Here is a 16,646-nt window from a genome sequence, read left to right as displayed (position 1 = left end):
CTGAGAAGCAGGCTATACCCTTCAGTTTGGTGTAGCAAAGCTATATATTCCTGGGAGGTCAGTCACATTGTGTAAATCATCCAGGCTGTGTTCACCCCAGCGGCAAGGAGGCAGCAGCTGTATTTGCCCATGGAGGGTTTGAGCCAGGACCAGGTTTTTCTCACATCTTGCGTCCCCGGGCGAACTACACATGGGCACCTGCCACTTGGGGCATCCGCTGTAGACGGCAGGTACGGGAGGAGCAGTGACCATCGGAGGAGGGCTGCATTTGCACCCTCAGGTGAGGAAAGAGATGTGTGTCCCTTGACGGCATTCATCATCTGGGTCCCCAGAGAAGGGAGAGCAAACAAGGAGTTAAAGAACGGATTCCTTGTTGCTGCCAGTAAGGCCAGTGACACTCACCTGTACTTGAATTGACTGCAGTTACAAGAGAGTTGTGGGGATCTGCTCGGGATGTGCTTGAGAGAAGAGGGAAGTGCTGCTCGAAGATGCTGCTTGGGAAAATGAGGCTGAGGCCAAATCCAAGCCCTTTTACCAACTGGTAGATAGATTTTTCTGTTTCTTCTTGACTCAGTTTCTGTCATTTACGTTTTTCTTGGAAATTGGGAAATTTCATCTTCATTCAATTATGACAGCTGATACATAATCACTTATACAACTTAGCACATGCCAGACATTTTTAAAGCACTTTACTTGCATTAATTCATTTAATCCTCACCAGATTTTATTGAAGGGGTGCTTTTATCATCATCCCCATTTTATAAATAAGGAAGTTGAGACATGGGTGCTGGCGGTAGGGGTGGCGGTTTGGACAATTAAACAAGGTCTCAGCTACTGACTGGAGAAACTAGGATTCCATCCTCCAACTTAAACTTTCTGGCCTACTTCTTTTATTGGCACACTGATAAATATATTCACATATATGTGTGTGTATAATTATGTGCATAATTTAAATTTATAATTGAAAAAATACTGTATAGTTTTTTAACCCTACTTTTTCCCGATGTTATTATATACCTTCTCATTTTTCTCTTCATTGTGCTTTCCAAGGGATTTTCAACCTCCGTGATTCTCAAACGTGTGATTTGCAGGGCCCTGGGCTTCCCTGAGGCACTTTCCAGAACTCTGAAAGGTCAAAACTACTTTGATAATACCAAGATGTTATTTGCCTTTTTCTCTGATGGTGTTAAAACAAGTAGGTAAAACTACTGGTGCTTCAGCAAGGATCAAAACTGACTCCAGACTGTGTTAGTAGTTCCTGTATTTTCACCACTATTCGCTCCCATAAAGACTATTGGATTCACTGAAGAATGCCTTTTCTGATGAGATCAGTAGTGGTATTAATGAATGTGTTTTTTTGGTATATGTAATGAAATGTGTCAACATTTGGAAGATCTGCATAACTAGGTGAACCAGAAATTTATAAATGACCAACGTACAATGTTACAAAATCAGGCTTGGGTAAGGATTCATTGAAAAAACAAGAAAAAGGAATGGATTTTAATGTAACAGAGTGCAAAAAGTTCATTGATAGACTTTCAGACTCTGTATTACAATTAATCTTTAAGAAATTGCCACATCTGAAATGGCTACTTTCCACTTTTCCAATGACATTTCTGTGTGAGGCCGTATTTTCTTCATATACTTCAAACGAAATGACTTGTCACAACAGATTCAATGTATTAATAGAAACAGGTGTCTTCATGTAAAGCAATGCTGGTCCTCTCAGTACATCTTTTTGATTTATTTGTTTTAGGGAATGAAGTTACATTTCTTGAGAACATGTTGCTTGTTATTTTAAAATAAACGTTTGTTATTTACTTGAAAACTCAGCAGTGGCCACTGGACTGGAAAAGGTCAGTTTTCATTCCAATCCCAAAGAAAGGCAATGCCAAAGAATGCTCAAACTACCACACAATTGCACTCATCTCACACGCAAGAAAAGTAATGTTCAAAATTCTCCAAGCCAGGCTTCAGCAATACGTGAACCATGAACTTCCAGATGTTCAAGCTGGTTCTAGAAAAAGCAGAGGAACCAGAGATCAAATTGCCAACATCCGCTGGATCATGGAAAAAGCAAGAGAGTTTCAGAAAAACATCTATTTCTGCTTTATTTACTATGCCAAAGCCTTTGACTGTGTGGATCAAAACTGAAAAATTTTGAAAGAGATGGGAATACCAGACTACCTGACCTGCCTCTTGAGAAACCTGTATGCAGGTCAGGAAGCAACAGTTAGAACTGAACATGGAACAACAGACTGGTTGCAAATAGGAAAAGGAGTACGTCAAGGCTGTATATTGTCACCCTGCTTATTTAACTTCTATGTAGAGTACATCATGAGAAACGCTGGGCTGGAAGAATCACAAGCTGGAATCAAGATTGCCAGGAGAAATCTCAATAACCTCAGATATGCAGATGACACCACCCTTATGGCAGAAAGTGAAGAGGAACTAAAGAGCCTCTTGATGAAGGTGAAAGAGGAGAGTGAAAAAACTGGCTTAAAACTCAACATTCAGAAAACTAAGATCATGGTACCTGGTCCCATCACTTCATGGGAAATAGATGAGGAAACAGTGGATACAGTGGCTGACTTTATTTTTTTGGGCTCCATAATCATTGCAGATGGTGATTGCAGCCATGAAATTAAAAGATGCTTACTCCTTGGAAGGAAAGTTATGACCAACCTAGGCAGTGTATTAAAAAGCAGAGACATCCATCTAGTCAAGGCTATGGTTTTTCCTGTGGTCATGTATGGATGTGAGAGTTGGACTATAAAGAAAGCTGAGTGCTGAAGAATTGATGCTTTTTAACTGTGGTGTTGGAGAAGACTCTTGAGAGTCCCTTGGACAGCAAGGAGATCCAACTAGTCCATTGTAAAGGAGATCAGTCCTGAGTGTTCATTGGAAGGACTGACGTTGAAGCTGAAACTCCAATACTTTGACCACCTGATGTGAAGAGCTGACTTATTTGAAAAGACCCTGATGCTGGGAAAGACTGAGGGCAGGAGGAGAAGGGGACGACAGGATGAGCTGGCTGGATGGCATTACCCACGCAATGAAGTGGCATCACCCACTCTGGGAGTTGGTGATGGACAGGGAGGCTTGGTGTGCTGCAGTTCATGGGGTTTCAAAGAGTCAGACATGACTGAGCAACTGAACTGAACTGAGTTTACTTGGTTTAACTTTTACTACGTTGAATATTAATAGAAATAACAAAAATGTTTTTACAAGTGTAAAGGAGTACTGAGACAAAAAATTTGATGGCTACTGGTCTAGAATACTATTCTTTTTCAATGGTTTTAAAAATTACACTGGGCAGTTCCATCAGAACTTTCTTGTATTTTGTTTTATATTTAAATCATCTGGTTTTATCGTTTATCAGCCTTCTTACTTTGTTTGCATTTATTTTTGTTGCTTTTTGTCAACTTACTGTCTTTAAATTTTAATTCATTTATTTTTAATTCCTTTTAGAGGCTGTAAGTTTTCTTTTGGATTTCTTTGTATCCCACAGATTTTGCTATGTGGGAATTTTGTTGTCTCTCAGTTCTTACAACCATGAATATTTCAAATATACAGAAAGTCATGGAAAATAATTGAAAAAACTTGTGTACCCCACTCAATATAAAATATTAACATTTTATCATATTTTTTTAATAAAAATAGCACAGCAGTTGATACAGTCAAGGCATTTTGTATATCTCTCCCTGATCCCATTTCTGTCCCTTTCCTGAGGTAGCCACTGCACTCAAGGTAAGGTTTATCATCTAATTTTTTTGAAGTATAGTTAATTTATACTATGTGTTAGTGTTAGGTGTGCAGCATAGTGATTGAGTATTTTTGCAGATCATCTTCCATTATAGGTTACTATAACATAATGGGCATTCCTGGTGCCATACAGTAAATCCTTGTTGCTTATCTATTTTATATATAGTAGACTGTTTCTGTTAATCTCATACCCCTAATTTAATCCTCCCCTCTTCCTGACTCCCTTTGGTAACCACAGGTTTGTTTTCTATATCTTTGAGTCTGATTCTGTTTTGTGTATGCATTCATTTGTATTATTTTTTAGATTCTACATATCAGTTCAGTCGTGGCTGACTCTGTGACCCCATGGACTGCAGCACGTCAGGCTTCCCTGTCCATCACCAACTCCCAGAGTTTACTCAAACTCATGTCCATTGAGTCGGTGATGCCATCCAGCCATCTCATCCTCGGTCGTCCCCTTCTCCTGCTGCCTTCAATCTTTCCCAGCATCAGGGTCCTTTCCAATGAGTCAGTATTTCCCATCATGTGGCCAAAGTTTTGGAGTTTCAGCTTCAGCATCAGTCCTTCCAATGAATATTCAGGGTTGATTTTCTTTAGGATGGACTGGTTGGATCTCTCTGCAGTCCAAGGGACTCTCAAGAATCTTCTCCAGCACCACAGTTCAAAAGCATCAGTTCTTCAGCGCTCACCTTTCTTTATAGTCCAACTCTCACATCCATACATGACCACTGGAAAAACCATAGCCCTGACTAGACGGACCTCTGTTGGCAAAGTAATGTCGCTGCTTTTTATATAGATGATGTATACTGTTTGTCTTTCTCTGTCTGATTTACTTCATTAAGCATATTCTCTAGGTCCATCCATGTTGCTGCAAATGGGAGTATTTAATTCCTTTTTTATGGCTGAGTAATATTCCCACACCCAGATCTTCTTAACCCAATTGTCTGTTGATGGACACTTGGGTTGTTTCCTTGTCTTGGCTATTGTAAATAATGCTATGAACATTGGTGTGTATGTATTTTTTCGAATAAGTGTTTTCACTTTTTTTCTGGATATATACTCAGGAATGGAATTGTTTGATCATATGATAGTTCTGTTTTTAGTTTTTTAAGGAACCTCCGTACTGTTTTCCACAGTGGCTGTACTATATTTCCCTTTCTACCAACAGTATTAGAGGGTTCCTTTTTCTCCACATCTTCTCCAACTTTTGTTACTGGCATATTTTTTTGATGATGGCCATTCTGACAGGTGTGAGGTGGTATCTTGTGGTTTTGATTTGCATTTCTCTAATGGTTAGTGATGCCAAGTACCTTTCTGTACACCTATTAGTCACCTATATCTTCTTTGGAGAATGTCTATTCAGGCCTTCTGCCAATTTTTTGATTGAGTTATTTGCTTTTTTAAATGTTCAATTGTACTAGCTGTTTTATGTATTTTGGATATTAACCCCTTGTTAGTTGCATCATTTGCAAATATTTTCTCCCATTCACTAGGTTGTCTTCATTTTGTTGATGCTTTCCTTTGCTGTACAAATGTTTGTAATTAATTTTGTAAAATTTTAATTAGGTACTTTGAAGGTTTTTTTAAGGTACTTTTAGGTTTGTAAAAGTTTAGTGAGACACTATTTATTTTTGCTTATTTCTTTTGCCTTAGGGGAGTGATCCAAGAAAATATTGCTATAATTTATGTCAGAGTGTTCCACCTATGTTCTCTTCTAGGAGTTTTATGTTTTCAGGTCTTAGGTTTAGGTCTTCGAAGCATTTTGAGTTTCTTTTTTTAATATGGTGTGAGGGAGTCCTCTGATCTCATTGTCTTACATGTACCTGTCCAGTTTTCCCAGAACCACTTGTTGAAGAAAGTGTCTTTTCTCTACCGTATAGTCCAGCCTCCTTTGTTGTAGACTAATTAACTGTATGTATGTGGGTTTATTTTGGGGCTCTCTGTTCTGTTGATCTGTGTGTCTATTTTTGTGCTAATACTGTGCTATTTTGTTTAAATTATTTTTTTGTATCATCATAGAAGTTTGTGCAACTTAAATTTTTTTTATTTAAAAAAATTTTTATTGAAGTATATTTGATTTTGTGTTTCATATGTACAGCAAAGTGATTCATTATACATACATATATATCTATTTTCTCAGATTCTTTTCCTTTATAGGTTTTATAAAACATTGAGTGTAAGTTTCTTGTGCTATACAGTAAGTTCTTGTTGGTTATCTATTTTATACATAGTGAGAATGTTAGTCCCTCAGTCAGACTCTTTGCATATCTGACTCTTTGTGACCCCATGCACTGAAGCACCCCAGGCTACTCTGTCCATGAAATTCTCCAGGCAAGAATAATGGAGTGGACAGTCATTCCCCTCTCCAGAGGATCTTACCCAGGGATTGAACCTGGGTTTCCCACATCGCAGGCAGATTCTTTTCCAGCTAAGCCACCAGGGAAGACCTCTATATAGTAGTATGAGTGTATATTTTGATTACTATAGCTTTACACTTTCATGCATTGGAGAAGGAAATGGCAACCCACTCCAGTGTTCTTGCCTGGAGAATCCCAGGGACAGCAGAGCCTGGTGGGCTGCTGTCTATGGGGTTGCACAGAGTCGGACACGACTGACGTGACTTAGCAGCAGCAGCAGCAGCAGCAGAGTCTGAAGTCTGGGAGGGTTATTCCTCCAGCTTTGTTCTTTTTGTCTTAAGATTGCTTTGGTAATTCTGGGTCTTTTGTGGTTCTATATATATTTTAAAATTGTTTGTCCTTGTTCTGTGAAAAATGTCATGGGTATTTTGATAGGGATTGCATTAAATTTGAAGATTGCTGGATATCTTTTCATTTCTTCAAATCATCTTCAGTTTCCTTCATCAGTGTTCTATAGTTTTCACAGTATAGGTCTCTAGCTTCTTTGGTTAAGTTCATTCCTAAGTATTTTAATATTTTAATGTAATTTTTAAAGGTTTCTTTTTTTTTGCTTTCTAATATTTCATTGTTATTGTATAGAAATGCAACAGATGTCTAATCTTGTATCCTACAATCTTGTTGAATTTATTTAGTAGTTCTAATTGTTTTGGGGTATATGTATCACTTAATTTCATGTTGTTATATGCTTAATACATATGCATGTATCCTGAAACATGTAATAGTGTTTTCAAACTTTATATAAATCATTCTGTCATTTGCTTTATTTGGTCAGTATTAGTTTTAAAATTCATATATGCAGCTTTTATTCATTCATTTTTAACCATGGCTATGCCACAATTTATTTGTACATTTCTCTGCCAATAGACATTTTTATGTTAACTTTTGTTTTGATTTCCTTTAAGCTAGGAGATTTTTTGTTTTTTTGAGCTTGTGTATTTTCCGCATCATGGATTTTTAAAGTATGGTTTTTGAATGTTACTGCATTTGAGTCAGTGACAAGTCATATAGACTTGGTTATTTTTTTTTCCTCCTGAATGTGTGGAGACTTCAGAAGAAAGAAAAATATAAACCAAAAAAAATTAGTTAGTTTTGGTTTAAAACAAAAGAGATTATATGAAAGACTGCTAAGCTTTGGTGGGAAATGATTTTATCTATAGAGTAGTTTGAATTCTCACTTTACTTTACCAGGCTAGTTGTTATTCTCTTTGGTTAGAAAACGAGAGAGCCCTGCATGTTGAATACTTATTTTCTAGTGATCTCAGGAACATAGGAAACAGAGTCAAACAGGTGGAGAAATGTCTTATTTACATTTATATTTATGCATTGTCTGATGTTTTTGTTATGAAAAATCAAGAAATTATGAGGTTTTGAGCAAAGAGCAGATTCTTCCTGAGTTATTCAATACAAAGTTCTTGAGATTTCATTCAATGCCAAGTACAAACTTTTCATTTATCTACTGAATGCAGTGTTCTTTTCAAAATATCTGAAGTATGGTATTGTTGATTGTAATTCATAGACTATAGTTGTAGAAAATGGAACTTCACTTACACTATGAATTGTGTGAAGGTGTGTTCATCACCACCTAAATTGTGCAGGCTTTTCAACCTGTGTGTCTCATTTTCCTTCTTGCTAGCTGTGCCAGTAAAATAAAACTGTGGTTCTAGTAAATTCTAATCTAAATGAAATCTAATTCTTCAGCAATTGCTTTATTGCCAAGTTCATGGTCAATATCTGTAAGTGTTCCAAGCCATTGAAAAGAAAAGGTATTTTCTATCTGTTAAATTCAAATTTATTAATTCCCATGGTTCCCAAGCTGTGTTACTAGTTTATCATTTCTGGGTTGCCTCAGGAATGCATTTCAAACAAGTTAATGTTTGCTGATGTTGCTGGTTTGGGGACCAAAGTTCGGAAAATCATGCATTATAGTTTTCAATTTGCTTTCCTTTTTTTCTAATTTCTTCAGTTTTTTTTTTTTTTCCTGTCAAATGAGAGTTCTTGTTTTCAAATATTGCTAAATATTTACTAATATATTTTTATGTTACTTTTCTAATTTCTACAAATTTGAGCAGGGAGAGATTGCAGCCTGTACACAGTCTAACATGTTGAAAACCAAAGTCTCCCAAAATAGGCCTAAAAAAGGTGAAGTGCTAATTGGTGGTTTTCTTGGTGTTTCTTGTTATTTCCTGGTTATGCCACACAAGGAATATTGTCTCCTCTTTGGTGACTTTCTTTATAGACATGAATGCTATCCTCCCATTGACCAGTGTTATGATTTTCCCCTTGAAAGGAAGACATAGTTGGAATAAAGTTAGATGAGACGACAAGTTTTTCTCACTTTTGATACCAAGGATAGGATGACTTATGTCCTCAACAGTGTGAGTACAATACAGAAACCCAGGTATAAAGATTCTTACAGACTCTTTGCCTTGATGTTCCCTTAAGGGGCAGTTTCTATGGACTGGATCTTCTGTTAAAACAGATGAATGTGTCCAGCCAGGTGGAACAGGGTTTTTTCTTCTGACATTTGCATGGAAAATACAAAACTTTCTCATAGGTGTCGAGTACCTGGTTTGAATGCTATGAGAGGCCTGCATACTCTGAGACCTACCGGCAACTGGCTGGCCATACTGAAACAACTGGCGGGCTCTCCAGTCACTCTGAGTAGCGAGGAGAGAAGGATGAACTACTTCCACCACCTTAAATTCATCACCCAGCACCCTAGAACATATGCTCACTCAGCCCATACCACCGAACTTTTAACTGGATTATGACCGATGCAACTAATTAACCATATCATTTTATCAATGATAACAGTAATATAAGAATAATAGCATTGTAATAATTACATACTTTTGTTGAATGCTATTTTCCAGCATTCGCTGCAACACCCGCTAAGTGTTTCATTTTGTCTGCATTACTCACATTTTTCAGAATGCAGGATATGTGTGTGTGCCAGGGAGCAGACATGAGCCATGTGAGGGAGAAATCCAGGGAGACTGCCTTGGATGCTGCCCAGAGAAGACTCAGCAGGCCAAACTGCAGATACCACCAGAGGCCTATGAGCTGAGGAAGAAGCAACCAGCAAGTTCCTGCCCTCAAAGGCAAGTGCAGGCGTATGACCTCCAAGGCAGGGAGGGAAGGTTGGGGTTGGCAGAGTTGCACCAAGGAGCTCAGATCCCCAGGAGTGTTTGGGGGAGAGCCACGCAGAAGAGCACCCAGCCCACAGCATGCGGTGTGGACAAGGAGCATGATCTGCTGTTGAGTGTGGCTGCTAGAGCTTATTAGTTACCACATACAGCAAAGCCTCTCACCCCAGAGGGCTGTGGTGAGGAGTGGAGTGCTGGCCTGATAATGGAGATCCCGCGTGCCCCTCGCAGTGAACCAGAGCCTCCCTCAGCACGCAGGCACCAGCATGTGTGCTGAAGTCCATCTGTGGCCAGGAACTGAGTCCTTGTTGCCAGAAAGCCTGTTTAGGTTCCCTGAGTACATGTCGCAGCCTCATTTGCGGGTGTGTCTTTCTTATTCTTTCTAATTTGTGTGTCAGTGTTGAAGTTACTTACCGATCTGAACATGAAGCAGCGTCTTTATACTGGCCACATCACGGTTAAGCCCATTCCTTCTTGAGTTCATTTCTGGGATGGTTTTTGTTTGCTTATGTGCCTGCTTTTGAGGTAAGAGCAAGGTACTTCCTAAAAATATGGGTATGTTACAGTATGTTTATGGGGGATATGTGACTTTTATCCATTCAATAAGTTTTTGTACATCTTCTAAGAACCAGGCTGAAGGTCTAGGGAGCAGAGAATGAGAGACGTGATGGTATCTTTATGGAGCTCAGGGGGCCATGGGGGTTCCAGATCATGGAAAGTCCAGTGACAGGCCACTGAGCTAGGTCAAGGACAGCTCCCAGGAGAATACAAGGTCTCGGCTAAGGCTTGAAATGGAGGGTACAGGCAGAGAAGGGAATTTAGGGTGGGGTGTGGCAGAGTAGGATGGGGGGGGGTGAGGGGCTGGAGCAGGAGGTACGGGAGAGTGGGATGGATGATTCAGGCATGTTTCTACCTCCATCTAAATGGCCCTCCCCTCCTATTGTCGGGCAGGTATGTGGTAATGATGACATGACAATTCTGTACATGGAATTTCACTCCTAAAGCATTTCTGAATGAGAACCAGAGCAATCACGTTTTAGAATAAATTGCATTTATGGATTGCAAGTTAGGAATCAAGACTTGGCATGTCTTAGTCCATTCAGACTGTTGTAACAAAAACACCACAGACTGGGTAGGTTAGAAACAAGAGAAATATATTTCTCCCAGTTCTGGGAGGTGGAAGTCTGAGATCAGGGTGCCAGCATGGTGGGGTGAGGGCCCATGGCCACATACAGACTTCTCACTGTGTCTTCACGTGGTAGAAGGGGCAAAGGGTCTCTTGTATAAAGGGCACTAAAGCCATACACGAGGGCTCCTCCTCATGACCTAATCACCTCCCAGAGGCCCACTTTCTAATGCCGTCACCTCGGGGCTTAGGTTTCAACATATGAATTTTGGGAGGGCGCATTCCGACCATGGCAAGCATGATATCTGCTCTGAAATGTTCCTGACCATGTGTGGCCTGTCCACCCAAAAGCCACACCCAGCTTCCCTCTCTTTTGTTGCCTCCTATTATAGGTGCTGAAAAGCCAAATACTTTTCTAGCTTTTCTTGCAGCTTAGAGTGACCATGTAACCCTTTGGGCTGTGAACCCCAAGTAGAAGTCTATAAGAGGGGCTTCCAAGAAAAGAAGTTCTCTCTTGATTTATTAAAAAAGAAAGAAAGCAAGCAAGCACATTCTCTGGTCCCACCCTTTGGCCTTTCCCCTTTCTCCTGCCTTGAATATAGACACAGTGGCTGGAGATGCAGCAGCCGTTTTGTGACATGAAAGACAAGCCAAAGAAATGGCACCAAGAGCTCCCAAATCTTTGCAATTCTTACCTATCCCTGTGACATCTCACTTTCAGACTTCTGAGTATGTAAACAGAAACAAAAACCAATTTGTTTAAACCATTTTGGTTGATTTGCAGCCCAAGTCAATCCTGTTGCACAATGCTGGGCAGAATCTAGTAGTCCTTGCTCTGAGTTTCTGTTTGCGTGTTTTGCCATCTTGTATTCCATTATCACTGACTATTATTTTTTGCTTGTCTGACTTTCCCATTACTGTGGGCTCCTTTGGGTCAGGGACTATCTTATCATTTTGGTGACCCCAAATCTACTATAGTGCCTGGCACATAATAGCCACCTTGTAACACTTTGTTAAGTGAGTGAAGAACTGAGTGCGACACGTAGTCATGTGAAGGGTGATATGGGGAAGGAGACATAAGTGGTCGTGAGGCCAGGGAAGAGATTGTTGCAGGGAGAGTCCAGGCAAGAGGTGATCAGAGCATGAGCTTAGCAGGACCGTGCAGACAAGAGAAAGGGTGGATTTAGGGGTTATTTAGGAGACAGAAGGGACAGGGCCTAGTAAGAACTTGGGGAAGAGAGGGAGGGAGAAGAAGGCTCAAGGATGGGTGAGAGCCTCTTAATATGGAGTGGGTTTGAGTGTCCACTGGTTCTGTGATCTTGGGTTCGTTACTCAGACATGGTGGCAACTTTGTCATCTCACCTGCAATAGGATAACAGTAACACACTCCAGGAGCTGGTGACGGACAGGGAGGCCTGGTGTGATGCAGTCCATGGGGTCGCAAAGAGTCGGACATGACTGAGCGACTGAACTGAACTGAACACACTCTCAGGTTTGTTGTAGGAGGGAAACAGCTTAGCACCTGTAAATTCCTTATAACAGAGCCTAGCTCGTCGTAGATATTCCATAGTTGTTATCAGTCGTCATTGTCATTGTCAATATTGGGGCAGGAGAGCGAGAAACTAAGGAGGCTGTTGAGAGAGGTGAGAATAAGCAGGAGTGGGGTTCAGGAGGAATGAGAAGGAAGGGCCAGGTAGCTAGGAGAGTGATGCTAAACACCTGGAAAGAAAGGCTTTATTTATAAAGTGGGACTGAAAGCATTTAATATTCTCAAGAGGAATGGCATTAGGTACAGGCTGCTTTTATTCATGACTTGTGTCAACTGGTTTTGCTGCTTTGATTATTGTTTTAAACATGTCCCAGGGGGTTGAGGGTAAGAAATGAAGAGTTGAAGATGCTCATTTTTAATGTGAAGAATTGTAAGCTATTGTAGGACACAGTAGGAGCCTCGGGAGGGTTGTGCCTAACAGATTTCTGAGACAGTTAATGCAGCCCAAGAGCAAGGATAACATAAGAGGCACCACGTGAGGGCCGTTAGCCTGGAGGCAGTGGAAGATCCTGTATAACGAGCAGGATAAGATGGCTGGGCAGGAACCACACTCAGCCGCTGCATTTGGCACCGTTTATTAGGTTTTAGGGGAACAGTGACAAAAGCTCCGCTTACGTAATGCCTACAGGGGTCAAGTATTTTGTACATTACTTCACTCCTTGCAAGACTGGGATGTTATTATGTCCATTTGAAGGATGAGAAAACTGAGGACTGAAGATATTAAGTAACATTTCCAAGATCCACCAACCAGAAAGATGTAGAACCAAGATTCAGACCAAATCTGGTCACCAAGACTTGGCTGTTTCCCTTTTTACTGTGTTGTAGTTTATGACACTGCTGCTCAGGAAATCTTATGGAAGCTTTAGCCTCTGTACCACAGGAGGTGCTTTTCTTTTCTTTTTTAAAAACATAATTTTATTTATGTGTTTATTTTTGGCTGCACTGGGTCTTGGTTGCTGCGCAGGCTTTGTTCTCTGGGTGCGGCGAGCAGGGGCTACTCTCTCGTCGTGGTGGGCTGGCTTCTCTTTGTGGCGGCTTCTCTTGTTGCAGAGCACCCGATCCAGGGTAAACGGGCCTCAGTAGTTGGCACTCCCAGGCTCTAGGGCACAGGCTCAGTGTTGTGGCCCACCGGTTCAGTTCCTCGGTGGCTTGTGGGATCCCTTCCTCAGCGTGGGTGGGCCTCATCCCATCAGTTGGAGGCCTGAATAGAACAAAAAGACTGACCCTCTCCCAGATAAGAGAGAATTCCTCCTGCCTGCCTGCCTTTGAGCGAGGACATCATTTTCTCCCGCCTTCATACTTGAACTGAAACATCAACTCTTCCTGGATATCGAGACTGCTTGTCTTCAGCCCGAAACTTTGCCCACAGCATTCCTGGTCCTCCAGCCTGCTGACTCACCCCTGCCAGCCTCCATAATCACATGAGCCAATTAATTATGATGAATTTCTTTCTGTCTCTCTGTGTGTCACACACACACTTTCTCTGGAGACCTTTGATGAAGACACTCCAGTGCTGTGTGCATAAACGCCAACAAGTGATAGTGAAGCAAGAAAGCAAATTTCCCTGCAAAATGCAGGAGATAGAAACTATATTGCAGTTATATGTGGCCTTGGAGCAAATATTATTCCTTGTACTTTGTATTAAGGACTCTGATTTTAGGACAGGACAAGTCATGGTAGCAAGGCGCTGATGAACACTGGATGGGGAAATTGACAACTCTCTTAGTTGGACCCCAGGGGCCCCGCCACCAGACTTCCATCACAGCCTCTGTGAACGCTATAATGATCACAGGCTTCCCTCACCAGTCTGGAGGCTCTGTCTTCCCCCTGACACAGGGGTGAAGAGGGAAGGGAGGAGGGTATACATCATACAAAACAGAATCTGCATAGCATGCAAAACCAAAGGAAAGGAGGACAATTCCTTTAGCCATGTCTGGCTGACACTGTTCATCAGTTCCTCACAAGGAGAGACTGGAAGGTGGTGGAGAGTCTACCCCACTGTAGATTAGTCATCGTTTGTTGTGTGTAATTCTGATTAACTGTAATGATAGTAATAATAACTGTGAACATGTATTGTATGATCACTATATTCCAGCTGCTGTGCTAAGTACCTTAAGGGTATCATCTCTTTTAAGTGTCACACTAAATGAGGTAGATTCTCATATTACCTTATCATATAAATGGGAAAAGTGAGACTCAAAGAGACTCATCAGCTTGCTAAGATTGCACAGCAACTGAGTGGCCCGATCAAGGTTTCATGCAGGCAGTGTGATGTACAGCCTGTGTTCAGAGCTCCACTCCCTGGAGTGAAGGTGGCCATTCTCATAAGGTGCTTTCGGCTGACTTCATAAAGTTGAAGATACCTTCCAAGTTCCTAAATGGAGTGGTCCCTATGTGGCCACTGCAGTCAAGATTGTGGTGTCCAGACTGGGCTGATGAGGTGCACAGCTTGCCTATTCAGTGCTGCCTGAGTCAAGCTGTGTGGGACTGGATGTGCCATTTTTTTAGGTGGCAGTTCTCACCAACAGTGACTTTTGCTGCTTCCTGGGATGTCAGCATTGTAGTTAGATCACTTCCAAATACCCAGGAATTGGTTCCAAATCCTTTTGTCCCTCAAGTTGTGTGGCAATAGGTAAATGATCTAAACGTTTAGATCTTATATCTGTTAAGGAGGGATGCTAGCGCCTGTTTCATAAGATCATTGTGAGGACCAAAGGATAACCCTGGGTCAGGCATGTACAGTGCCTGGCACTCAGAAGGGACTTAAAGAATGTGTCTCCTAAAGGAAGAGCTAACTAACTTCTTGGTCTTGCATCCGTTAGGGTTTCTCCCCGCCCAATACACACGAATAGAGCCCTTCCGTTCAATCTAACATATTTGTTGTGTACAAATATGATGGGCTCTGATTCCCAAGGGTCCCTGGCTCCGGAGGTAGGTCGGCAGACTAGGTCCTTGGTTTGTTACAGATCTTGGCATGGGCTTGCAGGACCTACTGGAAGCTCTGAAGAACTGAGACCACGATGGCGTCTCCTGCTTCCCCTTTAGAGACTGGAGTACAGGTTCTCTAGCCTCAGTGCAGGGAAGCTAGCACAGACTTAGCTGTGTGCCCAGTGGCTCATATCCCGGAACATGAATTCTGGAGAGCACCTTCCTACTGCACAGTAAAAAGAAGTCCAAACCTTTGCACCTCGGAGGTGGCAAAGGTGGCGTTTTCTTCAGCAACAGGAAGGAGGCACATGAGTAAAGAAGCCTGTGTAGTCGCAGATTTCGCTTTCTCATAAGACCCTAAAGGACCTGGTGGAATCTTGACTCTTGACTCCTCTATGGAGTGGAGACAGAGGCTAACGCTTGTTCCAGGGGCTGCCTGCATGACTCCGGTTGTGTCAAAGGTGTTTTCTCAGGAACAAGCTGTTTGCTCTTCATCCTGACATCTGCTCAGTCGAGGTGCTGGAGCTATTTTGGGTAGCTGACTACAGGAATTACTTCCTATCATCCCTGAACGGATCTCATGAGCCTGTAATTGCTCTGAAACTCTGTGTGTGTGTGTGCCTGGTAATAAGTCTGATTTAGAGGCTTAAAGAGTTCCCTATGGATTTTTCTGCCCTTTCTCATGACCACTGGTTCCTTTTTAGCCAGCAGGGGATAAAGTCTTTTGAGGAAGAGAATCCATGCTGAACACAGCCTGGTCTGAACATGCTCTTCTGGCTGTGCTGGGCACCCAGAGCTGGGCACATGCACCTTCACAGGATCCAGGGAGCCTCAGGAAAGGGTGTCCTCTGGGTTTGCATGGGGCACTGGGCTTGAGGCCTAAGCTGAGAGATGCCAGGACTCTTGTCCTTTAGATGTGAACTGTATGACAAGCCTTAAGCGAACTTAAAAAGGGAGAAACAACAGAAAACTGAGCAAAATAAAATAGAATTAAGTAATTACAATGGCATGTTTTTCAGTAGGGTGCCTCCCAGTAGGTTCAAAAACCATAAATGGGTTGCTAAGGCAGTTAAAACCTCTCCTCAAAGATGCTCTTAAGGCTGGGAGGGAGGTTTGGGGGAGAATGGATACGTGTATATGTATGGCTGAGTCCCTTTGCTGTTCACCTGAAACTATCACAACACTGTTAATCAGCTATACCCCAATACAAAATTAAAAGTTTAAAGTTTGAAAAAAAAGATGCTTTAAACAGCAGCAGCAGCAGCAGCCATAGCACTTTTACAGGCCTTACCTGTGCGCCGGACACAATGCTCAAGCCTGCATAAGTGTGGCTCACTGAGTCCTCACTGCATCTCTCTGATGTGTGAAGTCTCACCTCCTTCCACACATCTGGAAATGGAGGCACTGAGTTTAAGCCCATGGCTGGACATCACAAAGGGGTGCACGGCAGCACTGAACTTCAAGTGCAGGTCTCACTCCAAACACCTAGGTTTTGATTAAGAAGTTCCAAAGCAATGTGAGCATGAGGCGATTTAGTGATGGAACACATTTTGCCTGTTTCATGGGACTGTTGTCAGAATACCGAAAAGCATTCTGAGGACCTGCGATATCGTACAAGTATAAAGAGGCAGTATTATCATTGGGTCATTTGATTTTTCATGATGAAAGAGAGTTAGTGCACATCTCACATGTAATCACTAGGGGGAGGCAATAGA

The sequence above is a fragment of the Capricornis sumatraensis genome, chromosome 2, assembly GCF_032405125.1.
Source record: "Capricornis sumatraensis isolate serow.1 chromosome 2, serow.2, whole genome shotgun sequence".
NCBI lineage: Eukaryota > Metazoa > Chordata > Mammalia > Artiodactyla > Bovidae > Capricornis > Capricornis sumatraensis.
This window is presented reverse-complemented; position numbering follows the sequence as displayed.